This window comes from Procambarus clarkii, chromosome 30, assembly GCF_040958095.1.
Source record: "Procambarus clarkii isolate CNS0578487 chromosome 30, FALCON_Pclarkii_2.0, whole genome shotgun sequence".
In the NCBI taxonomy this organism is placed as follows: Eukaryota; Metazoa; Arthropoda; class Malacostraca; order Decapoda; family Cambaridae; genus Procambarus; species Procambarus clarkii.
In genome coordinates this window covers 2652856-2668626 of record NC_091179.1, presented here as the reverse complement: position 1 = coordinate 2668626, position 15771 = coordinate 2652856, and the positions used below count along the sequence as shown (strand labels likewise).

Below are 15771 nucleotides of genomic sequence, written 5' to 3'. Positions count from 1 at the left end.
CAACCAGGAGAGCACACACACACACACACAGATACACTTACAGGCGACTGGACAGCGCTCTGCTGTCGTAGTCCTAAGCCCATGGGTTAAAGTCCCAGCCGAGGCAAATACCTAGTAGTAAAGAGGTATCCGAGAGTTAGCTGCCATGGGATACATCCTGGGGATGTGTGTGTGTGTGTGCAACCCATCCTCCGAATTGACAGTACGATTTAATACTAAGTGTAATAAGTACACTTTCTTACTGTCATAAGCAGTGCATAATTGCACTTATGGGGCTGTTACATTGACCCAACTCCCTCCCCCGATTTAATTTTTCTCGTTTTCTGTTAAGACACTCAGAATTTTAGGATGACGGTTTCAACTTCAATTAACAATACACAAGTTTTAAATATCAGGAATTTCGTTTTCAGATTTATTAAATAATATAGATTTTATACAAAATTTTAAAATATCCTGAGTTACTTTACAATTTATTGATATATTTTAGTTTTGTTTTATTAGTTTAATAAAACTGTAATATCAATATAGCTATAGGTTAAGTACTAATTGTAATTAAGAAGTAATAAAATTATTATCTTCAAAAACTAAGACGGTTAGGTGAGGTTGTGGTTTTCTATTCAGTTTTTCGGGTAAACTCAAATATTCACAATATATTTGACAGTACGATTTAATACTGAGTGAAAATAAGTACAATTCCTAACTGCTATGAATAGTACATAATTGCACTTATTTGCCTCCTTACATTTACCACCCCATTTTTGGAGGACGGGCTGGTGTGTGTGTGTGTGTGTGTGTGTGTGTGTGTGTGTGTGTGTGTGTGTGTGTGTGTGTGTGTGTGTGTGTGTGTGTGTGTGTGTGTGTGTGTGTGTGTGTGTGTGTGTGTGTGTGTGTTAGATTGTTAGATAGACTGTTTTGCAGATATTAGAGATGAAATGTGGATCAGAAGTAACTTAATGTATTGGCCGACGTTCAAGGAGGCGGGGTCCTAGAGCTATCACCTCGATTTAGGAAGCACAAATAGTAAAGACAAATAGTAAATACAAAAATATATTGGTGTAATAAAATGCTATGATCAGGTGGCCAAAATTTACCAAGAAAGAGAAGTGGAGATATGCCACCAGCGGAGCCCCACAGGGCCCTCTACTCGAACCTTTCCTGTTTCTCATATATGTAAATGATTTTCCAGAGCGTATAGACACATTCCTCGCAATGTGTTTTGATGATTATAAAATTTGGAGGTGGATTAAGATATAGGAAGAAATAGAAAGGCTACAAAAAGCAACGATGGCTACATAGCCATCGAAAGGCTATGATGATGCTACGCATCATCAACTGTTGACAGAGAGAAAAACTATGAGAATGATCGAACAAATTGCTACTAGAGTTTAACTCAAATAAATGTAAAGTAATGAATCTAGGTGTAGGGAACAAGAGGCCGGACACAAAGTATGAAGTGGGAGAGTAAATACATCATGAAAATGCAGAGAGAAGGATCTAGGAGTTAATTCACACCCAACTTGTCACTTGACCATAAGAAATGTCTTTTGATTTTTTATTAGGAATAATTCAGAACCTTGTATATCATGTTAGACCAATACTAGAGAATACTTCTCCAACGTGGAGTCCATACCTAGTCAAGCAAATGACGCAGTTGAAAAAGATTGAAAAGTATGCCAGGAGAATAGTCTCTGAACTATGTGGAACGAGTTTCAAGGAAATTCTACTTGCATTGCACCTCGCGCCACTGAAGGACTGAACATTTCCGGGAGACATGATTACCTCATAAAAAATTCTCAAAGAACTGTATCAGGTATAGCATATTATTTAATACGGGTGGTACTCTCACAAAGTGACACAGGTGGAAACTGAGTTCGCAAATGAACCACAGAGACATTAGAATTATTTGTTAGTGTCAGAGCAGTTAAGAAATGAATGCAATGGGAAGTGATGTAGTGGAGGTGGTCTTCATACTCGGCTTCAACTAAAAAACTGATAGAGCCCATTTGGCTCAGGAACCTGTACATTAGGTGGTTGACAGTTGAGAGGTGGGACCCAAGAACCTTAGCTCTACCCCTTCAAACCCAATCAGGAGAGTACACAAGCATGCTATTATCATCATATCCAGCTATTATATGAAAGAAAAATTAAGAATAAAGCGCCTTTCACCCTGTGCATATTAACTAAACTTCAACTGTAATATCTGTAATATATAACAATAACTTATGGCAGCCATATTGACCCGCAGCTTCAACGTTCAGGAGGATATGAACCGCACCTTGGGCGTGGAGAGGAACGGCTCCTTCAGCGGCATGATAGGTCTCCTCCAGCGGGAGGAGAGGGAGTTCTCCACCATTTCAGCACCAACGGCAAAGCGCCTCAAAGCTGTGGATTATTTAAAGAGTTATCCCTCTGATCCTTTCATTATTGCCTCGCTCAAGCCGACGCTGCTGCCAAAAAGCCTGGCTCTCGTACGTCCATTTAAAGGTATATCTTATATGTTTTTTTTAAGATAATAAGTTTTATTTCATATCTTCAGTAAAAGATGAGTATAATGAGTATATTTATATTTATATTCTATACTGTCCTCAGCAACCTGACATAATTAGATTTTTCTCGCACATTTTTCTTCGTCAACTCAATCATAAAAATCAGATCAATCTACTTAATAATAAAAATATTGGTCTCGCCTATATTTCACTATATCAGTCACACTCATCCTTATTAACACACCTAAATATAATCTCGGATTCAATGTAAAAAAAAAAAAATATCAATTGCATTAATCAACATAAAACTATCCATTTTCATATATAAGCTCAATGTATGACCTAGTGTCAGTTCTTTATAAATATCAGGTATTAGTTTCTCACATAAACAATTACGTACACCAACATATCATAAATGCAGTTCCAACGTGAAGCAAATTAGTTATATCATTTACATATTATCAATGATTTTTTAATGAACTGTGACTTGCCGCTCGTACTGTCTGGCAATACTTGACTACAAATAATTCTTGCTCGGCAACTCCTCTTAGCAGATAATTTATTTAATTGTTGCCAATTTGGATGTTTAACATGTAAATGATTTTAGTTATGTCTGGACTGCTATTCCTATGTTAGATGCAAATTTATATGGCTTTAATAAAATCTTTGGTTTTTCAGATGATTTTATCAAATTTGTACTAGAACAAATATTTGGAGGTTTCGAACGTGCTATCGTATGTTTATCCCTTGCTTTCCACTGGTCAATTTGTTTTTTTTATATGTAAAGCAATTGGCATCAATGCACACAGACACAGTGCACACGATTAGTACAGGACTCTTCAGTAGGACAAGTGAGGCAGTGGCGTCCATTGCCCTGTAACAGTGTGAGTTTTGGAGTAATGGCATACAGTGAGAAGAAATAGTTGTATTAATAATTGGCAGAGTAGTTGGTGGGAGGTTTATCAGCTCCTCGTACCACTATGATCTGTCACTGCTCATTAATGATCGACTATGTCCCTCCATGTACATCATCAACTGATGGAGCCACGGACTGTACTCACCTAATTGTGCTTGTGATGGTTGAGCTCTGGCTCTTTGGTCCCACCTCTCAACTGTCAATCAACTAACGTACAGGTTTATGAGCCTTCTGGGCTCTATCATATCTACACTTGAAGCTGTGTATGGATAAGCCTCCACCACATCACGAACGGACGTCTGGACACCTGCTCCGTCTGGAGGCCGGCAGCTCACGTTCTGGTTCGCGATTTTGGGTTATGATACTGCGCTTTGGCGTTTCTCTTCAACGGTCCAGATTCTTACGAAGCCTGGGGCATATATCGCCTTGAGTCACATGATAGTTAATAGATGTTGAACGTTTTCTGGCTGGTTCTCCCAGCGGAGTAACGGTGTCCGGCTTGGACGAGAGGTGCCGGGAGTTGGTGGGCTCTTAGACGTGGTGGACGGCTGGCTTCTGCTCTGCCTGGGGGTCACTGGATAACGTTTTTGCGTTTTAGTTCTGGCCGAGTTTTTGGTTTTGCTACCCAGTGTTCTCTATGTAGGGCGAGGCCGGTATTTGCCTGCCAGAGGGACTCCTGGGAATCCCCAATCATCTGCCTGTCTGTGTGTTTATTGGCCGTGCAGCACATTAGTTTCCGCCGACACCGGGGCGCATCCGATCCCTTGATCATCGTCGCCCTTAAATCAACAACAACAAGCACAGTGGTAGTTCAAACATGCAATAACTTGAAATGATCACAAATTATTTGACAATCATCACAATATACAACCCGATTTACTTAAACTTTATAATGTACAATGTACATTTGGTATGTCTGTGAATAAATAGATGGTTATCGTGGGTCTCCCAGTTGATAGTGACTCAGCCCTGTACAGTCGGCCCGTACCCCTAATGTTTCAAAACGCTAAGAAACTGTCGAACTAAAGTGCCTTGTCCTAACCTACCAGAGAACCCAAGACAGAAAACGGGACAGTGTGTCAATTTCGCGAGCTGCTACCATTTTCTAGTTCGAAAATTTTTGGCCTTAGGTAAAGTATAGGTGAAAATGCGACACTATTAAGAGGACGGATGAGCATAGAACAGTCCGAGACCTACAATTAAGGCTCATGAAGCCTAAAAAAGACGAAAACAGTTTAAGGTAATTATCAAGAAAAACCATCCTAAGTATCATGAAAAAACATTCCAAACAAGATAATGGTATTATTTGACAGCATTTGTCATTACGAACCAATAGTTAATATTATGATAGTGCATCTATATAGCAAACGTCAATCATTTGTCAACTTCTTTACAGGTGAGCTGTGGGTGACCCTGCTGGTGAGTGTGGTGGCGTGGGGCGTGACTCTGTGGCTGCTGCAGAGGGCGTGGCAGTGGGTGGCTGGAGGGCGTCGGGTGGGACTTGTCACATCTCTCATGTACGGCTATGGAGCTCTCCTGCAAAACCTGCCTTCAGACCCCTCTGCCAGCATCTCTGGCAGGGTGAGAAATTATATGTATATACATACACTGTGAATATATATATATATATATATATATATATATATATATATATATATATATATATATATATATATATATATATATATATATATATATATATATAGGGGGGTACCACCACTGGTGTAATTATAGGGACCCACAGCCTCAGAGAAGGGAACACAGAGCACTCAGGGAAAAACTTGACATTTAACTCTGAATACGAAAGTATATATAATATATATATATAATATATATATATTATATAATATATATATATAATATATATATATATATATATATATATATATATATATATATATATATATATATATATATATATATATGCAGGGGATTTCCTGTTAGCAACCCCAATGTTGGCAACTGGCACGCGTCTCACACCACACGCCCTCCGAATTGCTGTGGCCCTCCGCCTTGCTGCCCCAATCCACACCAGATATAGGTGTATTTGCGGCGAGGTGGTGGCTGACAGGTACGGCCACCATGGCCTACTCTGCCAAAGCACAGGGGGATGGCACTCGAGGCACAGTGAAGTTAACGACATCATCAAGAGGAGCCTCACCACAGCTGGATGCCCAGCTGAAAGAGAGCCCCGTTACCTAACGCCCCGTAACTCTGATGCTCTTATTGGTCGCCCGGATGGTATCACAGTGAACCCCTGGAAGAATGGCAAGTAGTTGGTATAGGACTACACGTGCGTATCAACTCTGGCTAACACCTACATTGACCTCAGTGTTGCACAACCAGGTGGCGCTGCCACACACAGGGAAGCAGCCAAGTCCCGTAAGTATAGAGAACTGGATCACCACTACAATTTTGTCCCCATTGCTTCTGAGACACTCGGCGTAAAAGTGCTACCAGTTTTTTAAAGGAACTGGGTTCTAGGCTCATTGAAACAACAAGGGACCCTAGAGCTGCCAGCTTTCTTTTCCAGCCCCTCAGCGTAGCGATACAGAGGGGAAATGCGCACTGCATCCAGGGTTCCTGCCCGCCATCTGAGGAGCTGGAGGAACTCGATAACCTATGATAACCATCTTTGTAACCTATATGTAACTCTTTGTTTGTAACAAAGTTCAAATAAAGCAAACATATATGTGTACATACAAAAGAATGGGGGTGGTAGGAGAAGATAATATTAGTGTTCAGTGAGAAACCACAAAGTCTCCTCTGAATACTTTTTATTTTCTTCTCCGAGGCTATGGGTCCCCACATTGGCACCAGAGGTGGTACCCTCACAAACAAAAAAAAAAAAAAAAAATATATATATATATATATATATATATATATATATATATATATATATATATATATATATATATATATATATATATATATATATATATATATATATATATATATATATATATATATGTCGTACCTAGTAGCCAGAACGCACTTCTCTGCCTACTATGCATGGCCCGATTTGCCTAATAAGCCAAGTTTTCTTGAAGTAATATATTTTCTCAAATTTTTTTCTTATGAAATGATAAAGCTACCCATTTCATTCTATATGAGGTCAATTTTTTTTTATTGGAGTTAAAATTAACGTAGATATATGACCGAACCTAACCAACCCTACCTAACCTAACCTAACCTATCTTTATAGGTTAGGTTAAGTTAGGTAGCCGAAAAAGTTAGGTTAGGTAAGGTTAGGTAGGTTAGGTAGTCGAAAAACAAATAATTCATGAAAACTTTGCTTATTAGGCAAATCGGGCCTTGTATAGTAGGCTGAGAAGTGCGTTCTGGCTACTAGGTACGACATATATATATATATATATATATATATATATATATATATATATATATATATGCAACTGAAAACTCACACCCCAGAAGTGACTCGAACCCATACTCCCAGAAGCAACGCATCTGGTATGTACAAGACGCCTTAATCCACTTGACCATCACGACCGGACATAATGAGGTGATAGCCGAGGCTATTTGAACCACCCCACCGCCGGCACTCGGATAGTTATCTTGGGCATAGCATTTTACCAAGCTATGCCCAAGATAACTATCCGAGTGCCGGCGGTGGGGTGGTTCAAATAGCCTCGGCTATCACCTCATTATGTCCGGTCGTGATGGTCAAGTGGATTAAGGCGTCTTGTACATACCAGATGCGTTGCTTCTGGGAGTATGGGTTCGAGTCACTTCTGGGGTGTGAGTTTTCAGTTGCATATGTCCTGGGGACCATTCAGGCTTGTTCGCATATATATATATATATATAAGTATGTCGTACCTAGTAGCCATAACGCACTTCTCGTCCTACTATGTAAGGCCCGATTTGCCTAATAGGCCGAGTGATTTTCTTTATTTTCAATAAATTGTTCCCAATTAGTTTATTTGAATAATTATTATTATATTATATTAAGAACATAATTTTTTTACTTAGTTGTGTTAGTTTAAGTTAGGTTTAGATAGGTTAGGTTAGGTTAGGTAGGGTTGGTTAGGATCGGTCTTATATCTATGACCGATCCTAACCACTTAGGCCAAACAGGCCGAGTGATTTTCTTTATTTTCAATAAATTGCTTCCAATTAGTTTATTTCAATTATTATTAATATATTATATTAAGAACATACATTATTGACTTAGTTGTGTTAGTTTACCTTAGGTTAAGATAGGTTAGGTTAGGTTAGGTTGGGTTGGCTAGGTTTGGTCATATATCTACGTTCGTTTTAACTCAAATCTAAGAAAACTAACTCATTCATAATGCAATAGATACGTTCATCATTTCATAAGAAAAAAAATTGAAAAATATATAAATTCAGGAAAACTTGGCTTATTAGGCAAATTGACATATATACCTAATAAGCCAAGTTTTTCTGAATTTATATATTTTTCGATATTTTTTCTTATGGAATGATAGAGCTATCCATTTCAATATGTATGAGTTAAGTTCTTCTAATTAGAGTTAAGACTAATGTACGACAGGACCTAACAGGACCTAACTAACCCAACCTAACATAACCTAACCTATCTTAACCTAACCTAAACTAACATAACTAAGTCAATAATTTATGTTCTTAACATAATATATTAATAATAATTCAAAGAAACCAATTGGAAACAATGTTTTGAAAAAAAAATCACTCGGCCTGTTAGGCAAAGCGGGCTCTGCATAGTAACCCGAGAAGTGCATTCTGGCTACTAGGTTCGACATATACATATATATCCGTTATGGGGGTACGAAGCGGACATACGCGGTTTGAGGCTGTACTAAGTTAAACGCTTTAAGAAATATGAGGAACAGTGTAATTTTCATTCGATTTTTGGTTGATAAAAAGTGTTGTCAATTGTGAAATGTGGGTTGTTTTATCCCAAGAGTTGTTCGTAATTATAGATATATATATTTTCTGACAATCCAGTATACCCTATTCCCCATGAGGGAATGGGGGATACTGGGTGATTCGGAGGTGGGGAGATGGGGGCAAGGGGGATAACGAACAGTCATGATACATGGGTAAATAGATGGATGGATATGTGATCTGACAGTTGTTTTGTTCGTCCTAATAATATATTTTCTGACAGAAGAGGAAGAGGAGCGAAACGTGGAGCAGGGGGGTTAGGGGGGCCCAATGTAATTTGAGGAGAGGTGGGAACAGGGAAAGATTAAGGGAGGGGGGTTATAGATGATGAGGGGAGGGGTGGAAAGGAGGCTGATAACGGGATAAGACAGATGGATAGAAAGTTGCATATATATAGGTTGATGGATAAATAAATAGATAAATGGATGGATGGATATATAGATTGATGAATATATAGAGAAATAGATGAAAAGATAGGTGGATAGATAGAAGGATGGATAGATGGACATATGGGTAGATGGATGAGTACATTAATGGTTAGAAAAATGGATAGATAGATGGATAGATAGATTGATGGATGGACAAATAAATGAATAGATAAAAAGATGTATAAATGGGAGACAGACAGAAAGTTCCAGGCAACACCGGATACCCCATCCCCCCCCCACCCCCCAACCAACCCTACGAAGTATAATATGAGAGCATGTCTATTTGTCTTTTTGTTTTTCCAAAGAAGAAGGCCATACGCTTGGGGCTAGCCTCACCCAAACTGATAATGGGAATCGTCTCGGATATGAGATGAACATAGGCTGGTCGGGGTTCTTAGAATTCAAAAGGCAACAGCCGGCTTCAGATCTATTTTTTTCTTGAAAAAAAAAATTAAACTTTTTCATCATATGGTAATATTCACCATTATTCACTGATCTCGGAAAATTTACAGAAATTCCTTGTCATCAATAATTTGGCTTTAGTCGCATAAAACAGATGATCCTTTTACAGTTTCATATGTTTCTGAAGCCACGTCATTTTCTGAAAGTCAATGGTGTAACTATTATATTTTGTTAAGTATAGCTAACAACTCAGATCCTCTCACCAGCGATTACCAACCCATTAATGGTAGCCAGTTATATTTTTTATTAAAAAGAGAGACAGAGGCAGAGACAGACAGAAAGGGAGAGACAGCAAGATAGACTGTGAGAGACATAAAGATAGACAGACAGTGAGAGAGAGAGGCAGACAAAGACAGAAAGAGATAAAGGCAGAGTCTAATTTTCATTGCCTTGCATTTATCTTGTTAAAGCCTAATAGGCATTTCTTTGACCATCTCAGGAGATTCAAGGTCATCTTGTAATGTACTGCAGTCCTCTTCATTTCTGATACGCCTCATTTGCCTAACATCATCAGCAAACATGGATAAGAAAACGAAAATCTTTCTTGACTAACTTGATAGAATTCTATGACAAGATGACAACGATCAAATAGGAGAGAGTTTGGCAAACGTTAATTTTGCTGGATATTCAGTGAAAGTTTTGACACTGTTCTTCAAAAGCGACTCCTATGCAATTTCGCTAAACAGGCTGCAGGTGTATCGGAAAGAGTACTCAAATGGGTGAAGGAGTATCATTCAGGATGATGGCAGAGAGTCATTGTAAGATGAGAGCTATCAGAAATGAGAGAGGTTGCGAGTGGAGTACCTCATGGGTCGGTATTAGGGCCCATCCTGTTCCTGATATATGTAAACGATCTAACAGAAGAAGTAAGCTTACTTGCCAGGAATTTCCTAAGGTTTCTCTTTCACTTAAGTATTTTAAATTGGTTAAATTGTTGTTTACATAATCTAAGAAGCTCTTTATCATTTAGCATTATGTGATGGAAAACTTGACATATTACGTATTGACTTTTATTCAAACTTTCCACAGAATTTGTGACTCCTGTTTTGACTTGGTGTGCAAACAACTAATTAAAAATTATTTTAGAAAAACAGGTTTAAACATAATTTTATTATGTTCCTTTGGTTGTCTACAGATGTTGGTGGGGTGGTGGCTTGTGTTCTGCTTGATAGTCACTACAGGGTTCAGTTCCTCTTTGATGGCTCACCTTACTGTACAAGGCAGGTCCCGGCCACTAGAGACCTTCGAGGACCTGGTGACCCAGCCTGGCTGGAGGTGGGGAACTGTTTCCTGGATGCTGACGGAAGCGGTTGTTGATTACTTCGTGAAGCATCCAAATCCTGCAGTTAATCAAGTTTATCATAAAATGGAGGTGGGTGCTGTGTGGGTTCTAAAATATGCACTTTTAATCAATTGTCAAACATTACTGATATGAAATGAATAGTATTAATATTATTCATTTTTATGTGTTTGTTCAATAGGCTTTGTGATTTTGAGAACAAATTTATTGATTAAATGTTGGAGAGTTCGAAAAAATTAATACCTGTAAGGCACTATGAAGTGAGCTGAGAAAAGGAGTCATACTAACAATCCAGCCAGATTTTTTTATTATATATTCATTACTATTATAAATATAAACTGTTATTAAAAAACATAAAAGCAAATTCTTATTGTTTTCTAATTTATATTTTATGAGATAATTAATAAAATTATTTGCAATAATTTGGGTGTTCAGCAGGAATGTGTTTTGCCTCGTGGAACCCACCAAAGAAAAACAAACGGATTCTTATAGTGTGTTACAAGAGTATTCAAAATACTAGAGTACAAGGTCTTGCACATTGAAATCACAAGAATGTGGCGAATCTATGAATAAATATTGATGCAGTAGAATGACATAGAACCCGCGTTCCTGAACTCTTACTTTTTCTACTTAAGGTTCGACGAGATGGCAAAGAGGAATTTCATCCCCCTGGCGTAGTTAAAATGAACGCAATAAAAGTCACATTTTGAGTATTTCCAAAAATTCGGATTTTCTTATAAATTGATAGTATTAAACAGAGCTTATGGGAAATTTGCGTAACAATATTTAGGTATAACATAACGAAAAAGAAATAACATGTAAGAGGTGCGGAAGGAAGAGTTATATCATTGGTATGGAGGGAAGAGTTATAACATGGGTGTGGAGGGATGAGTTATAACATGGGTGTGGAGGGATGAGTTATAACATGGGTTTGGATGGATGAGTTATAACATGGGTGTGGAGGGATGAGTTATAACATGGGTTTGGATGGATGAGTTATAACATTGGTATGGAGGGAAGAGTTATAACATGGGTGTGGAGGGATGAGTTATAACATGGGTGTGGAGGGAAGAGTTATAACATGGGTGTGGAGGGATGAGTTATAACATGGGTGTGGAGGGATGAGTTATAACATGGGTTTGGATGGATGAGTTATAACATTGGTATGGAGGGAAGAGTTATAACATGGGTGTGGATGGAAGAGTTTTAACATGGGTGTGGATGGAAGAGTTTTAACATGGGTGTGGATGGAAGAGGTATAACATGGGTGTAGAGGGAAGAGTTATAACATGGGTTTGGATGGATGAGTTATAACATAGGTGTGGAGGGATGAGTTATAACATGGGTGTGGAGGGATGAGTTATAACATGGGTGTAGAGGGATGAGTTTTAACATGGGTGTGGAGGGAAGAGTTATAACATGGGTGTGGAGGGATGAGTTATAACATGGGTGTGGAGGGTTGAGTTATAACATGGGTGTGGAGAGATGAGTTTTAACATGGGTGTGGAGAGAAGAGTTATAACATGGGTGTGGAGGGATGAGTTATAACATGGGTGTGGAGGGATGAGTTTTAACATGGGTGTGGAGGGATGAGTTTTAACATGGGTGTGGAGGGAAGAGTTATAACATGGGTGTGGAGGGATGAGTTTTAACATGGGTGTGGAGGGATGAGTTATAACATGGGTGTGGAGGGTTGAGTTATAACATGGGTGTGGAGGGTTGAGTTATAACATGGGTGTGGAGAGATGAGTTTTAACATGGGTGTGGAGAGAAGAGTTATAACATGGGTGTGGAGGGATGAGTTATAACATGGGTGTGGAGGGATGAGATATAACATGGGTGTGGAGGGATGAGTTTTAACATGGGTGTGGAGGGATGAGTTATAACATGGGTGTGGAGGGTTGAGTTATAACATGGGTGTGGAGGGTTGAGTTATAACATGGGTGTGGAGGGATGAGTTTTAACATGGGTGTGGAGAGAAGAGTTATAACATGGGTGTGGAGAGAAGAGTTATAACATGGGTGTGGAGGGATGAGTTATAACATGGGTGTGGAGGGATGAGTTTTAACATGGGTGTGGAGGGATGAGTTTTAACATGGGTGTGGAGGGGAGAGTTATAACATGGGTGTGGAGAGATGAGTTTTAACATGGGTGTGGAGGGAAGAGTTATAACATGGGTGTGGAGGGATGAGTTATAACATGGGTGTGGAGGGTTGCGTTTTAACATGGGTGTGGAGGGTTGAGTTATAACATGGGTGTGGAGGGTTGAGTTTTAAAATGGGTGTGGAGGGATGAGTTATAACATGGGTGTGGAGGGATGAGTTTTAACATGGGTGTGGAGGGATGAGTTTTAACATGGGTGTGGAGGGAAGAGTTATAACATGGGTGTGGAGAGATGAGTTTTAACATGGGTGTGGAGGGAAGAGTTATAACATGGGTGTGGAGGGATGAGTTATAACATGGGTGTGGAGGGTTGCGTTTTAACATGGGTGTGGAGGGTTGAGTTATAACATGGGTGTGGAGGGTTGAGTTTTAACATGGGTGTGGAGGGAAGAGTTATAACATGGGTGTGGAGGGATGAGTTATAACATGGGTGTGGAGGGTTGCATTTTAACATGGGTGTGGAGGGATGAGTTTTAACATGGGTGTGGAGGGAAGAGTTATAACATGGGTGTGTAGAGATGAGTTTTAACATGGGTGTGGAGGGAAGAGTTATAACATGGGTGTGGAGGGATGAGTTATAACATGGGTGTGGAGGGTTGCGTTTTAACATGGGTGTGGAGGGATGAGTTATAACATGGGTGTGGAGAGATGAGTTTTAACATGGGTGTGGAGGGAAGAGTTATAACATGGGTGTGGAGGGATGAGTTATAACATGGGTGTGGAGGGTTGCATTTTAACATGGGTGTGGAGGGATGAGTTTTAACATGGGTGTGGAGGGAAGAGTTATAACATGGGTGTGGAGAGATGAGTTTTAACATGGGTGTGGAGGGAAGAGTTATAACATGGGTGTGGAGGGATGAGTTATAACATGGGTGTGGAGGGTTGCGTTTTAACATGGGTGTGGAGGGTTGAGTTATAACATGGGTGTGGAGGGTTGAGTTTTAAAATGGGTGTGGAGGGATGAGTTATAACATGGGTGTGGAGGGTTGAGTTATAACATGGGTGTGGAGGGTTGAGTTATAACATGGGTGTGGAGGGATGAGTTATAACATGGGTGTGGAGGGTTGAGTTTTAACATGGGTTTGGAGGGATGAGTTATAACATGGTTGTGGAGGGATGAGTTATAACATGGGTTTGGAGGGATGAGTTATAACATGGTTGTGGAGGGTTGAGTTATAACATGGGTGTGGAGGGTTGAGTTATAACATGGGTGTGGAGGGATGAGTGTGGGACTCCGCTAGTCTTAGTCCATCAACGGGCCGTGTTGTGTTGGTCGGTACCACAGTACAGTGCTACCGGGTTTCCCGATGGCCGGACGAGTGACCCAGAGGCCAGGCGGGTCACCGGGAGGCCAGTCGGGTCACCGGGAGGCCAGGTTGGTCACCCAGTGGTCAGGCGAGTGACTCAGAGGCCAGGCGAGTTATCGGGAGGCCAGGCGGGTCACTGGGAGGCCAGGTTGGTCACCGGGAGGCCAGGCGGGTCATCAAGTGGTCAGGCGAGTGATCCAGAGGCCAGGCGGGTCACCGGGAGGCCAGACGAGTGACCCAGAGGCCAGGCGGGTGACCCGGAGGCCAGGTAGGTCACCGGGAGGTCAGGCGGGTCACCGGGAGGCCAGGCGGGGTCACCAGAAGGCCAAACAGGTGACCGAGAGGCAAGTCGGGTCACCGGGAGGCCAGGCGGGTCATCAAGTGGCAAGGCGGGTCAGCCAGTGGGAAGGCGGGTCACCGGGAGGCCAGACGAGTGACCCAGAGGCCAGGCGGGTCACCGGGAGGCCAGGCGGGTCACCGGGAGGCCAGGCGGGTCACCGGGAGGCCAGGCGGGTCACCGGGAGGCCAGGCGGGTCACCGGGAGGCCAGGCGGGTCACCGGGAGGCCAGGCGGGTCACCGGGAGGCCAGGCCTGTCACTGGGAGCCCAGGCGGGTCACCGGGAGGCCAGGCGGGTCACCGGGAGGCCAGGCGGGTCACCCAGTGGCCAGGCGAGTGACCTAGAGGCCAGGCGGGGTGGGGTTATGTTAGCGCAGTGGCTGCATGTACACTTTTTTCAATTTTTTACGCCGTCACTAGACTTGCTGTGGGCCCGAATATTCGCACTAATAAACCATACTCCTGTAACACGATCACGAACGTCAGCAAGGCGAGTGAAGCAAGGGCGAGTAACGGGCACTTGTCATGATAGCCGGCAGTGTACTCATATGCGGTTATCTATTTTCACATATGTGTATTAGGTCAGCAGCGTTCTAGTGGTCAATGCCAGAAACCATTCATATGCTGAACAGGTCTGCAAGTGTTAAAGTACTTACTAACCATTGCTGAACATTGAACGTTATATATAAAATGTGCACGAGGATCTGATCCACTATGTATGCATTAATAGCCTTGTTGCCTTTATTTCTAAACATTTCTCTATTATATAATCTAAATTGTTAGAAGGAATACTGACGTTATTCAAACCCTGTGTGGCAGGTCATAGAGGAGGACGAGGCGCTGAAGAAGGTGCTGGCGGGGAAATTTTCTTTCATAAGTTTCAAGAACTTCGTCACCGTGAACGTGGCAACTCACTTCACGGACGAGCAGGGCAACAATCCCTTCCACACCAGCAGAGGCATTCCCATGTTTGCTGCCTTCGGATGGTGCATCAGGTGAGGTTTCTTTGTTAATCGTACTTCAATATTTGTATGACGAAGGTGGTTTGACAAATCCCCATTGTTGAAGACAGTAAACACTGCAGTGCCTTCATCACTAGTGAGGGACTGTTTCAGATCACAGTCCTCCCATTCGCAATGGCAGGATAGATGATAGAAGACATAACAGCCTTTGTCATATTCATCAGGACTATAAGTGAAGACATGGAGGTTAATGATGGTGTTGAGGAGTTTGTGGATGACGACCTCATCTACTCTATTACGTGGGAAGCACTCCTGAGCTTGCTCAGGCAGGTGTTCAAGAGGCTACAGGATGTAGGCCTCAGTGTGAACCATACAAAGAGTGAGTTGGGGGGCACAGACGTGAGGCACCTCGGCCACATGACTGGGCTTGGGTTCACAAAGTTTGTTGTTTTAGATTCAGCTGCACGGAAAAAACGTTCCAAGTAGCATGGGCTATGGTAAGCC

General features: G+C 41.4%; 1 pseudogene; it reads left to right on the top strand.

Annotated features, from left to right (window-relative positions):
* Window positions 1–15771, top strand: part of LOC123765606 (glutamate receptor ionotropic, delta-1-like) — a 60549-nt pseudogene that overhangs the window by 33323 nt on the left and 11455 nt on the right.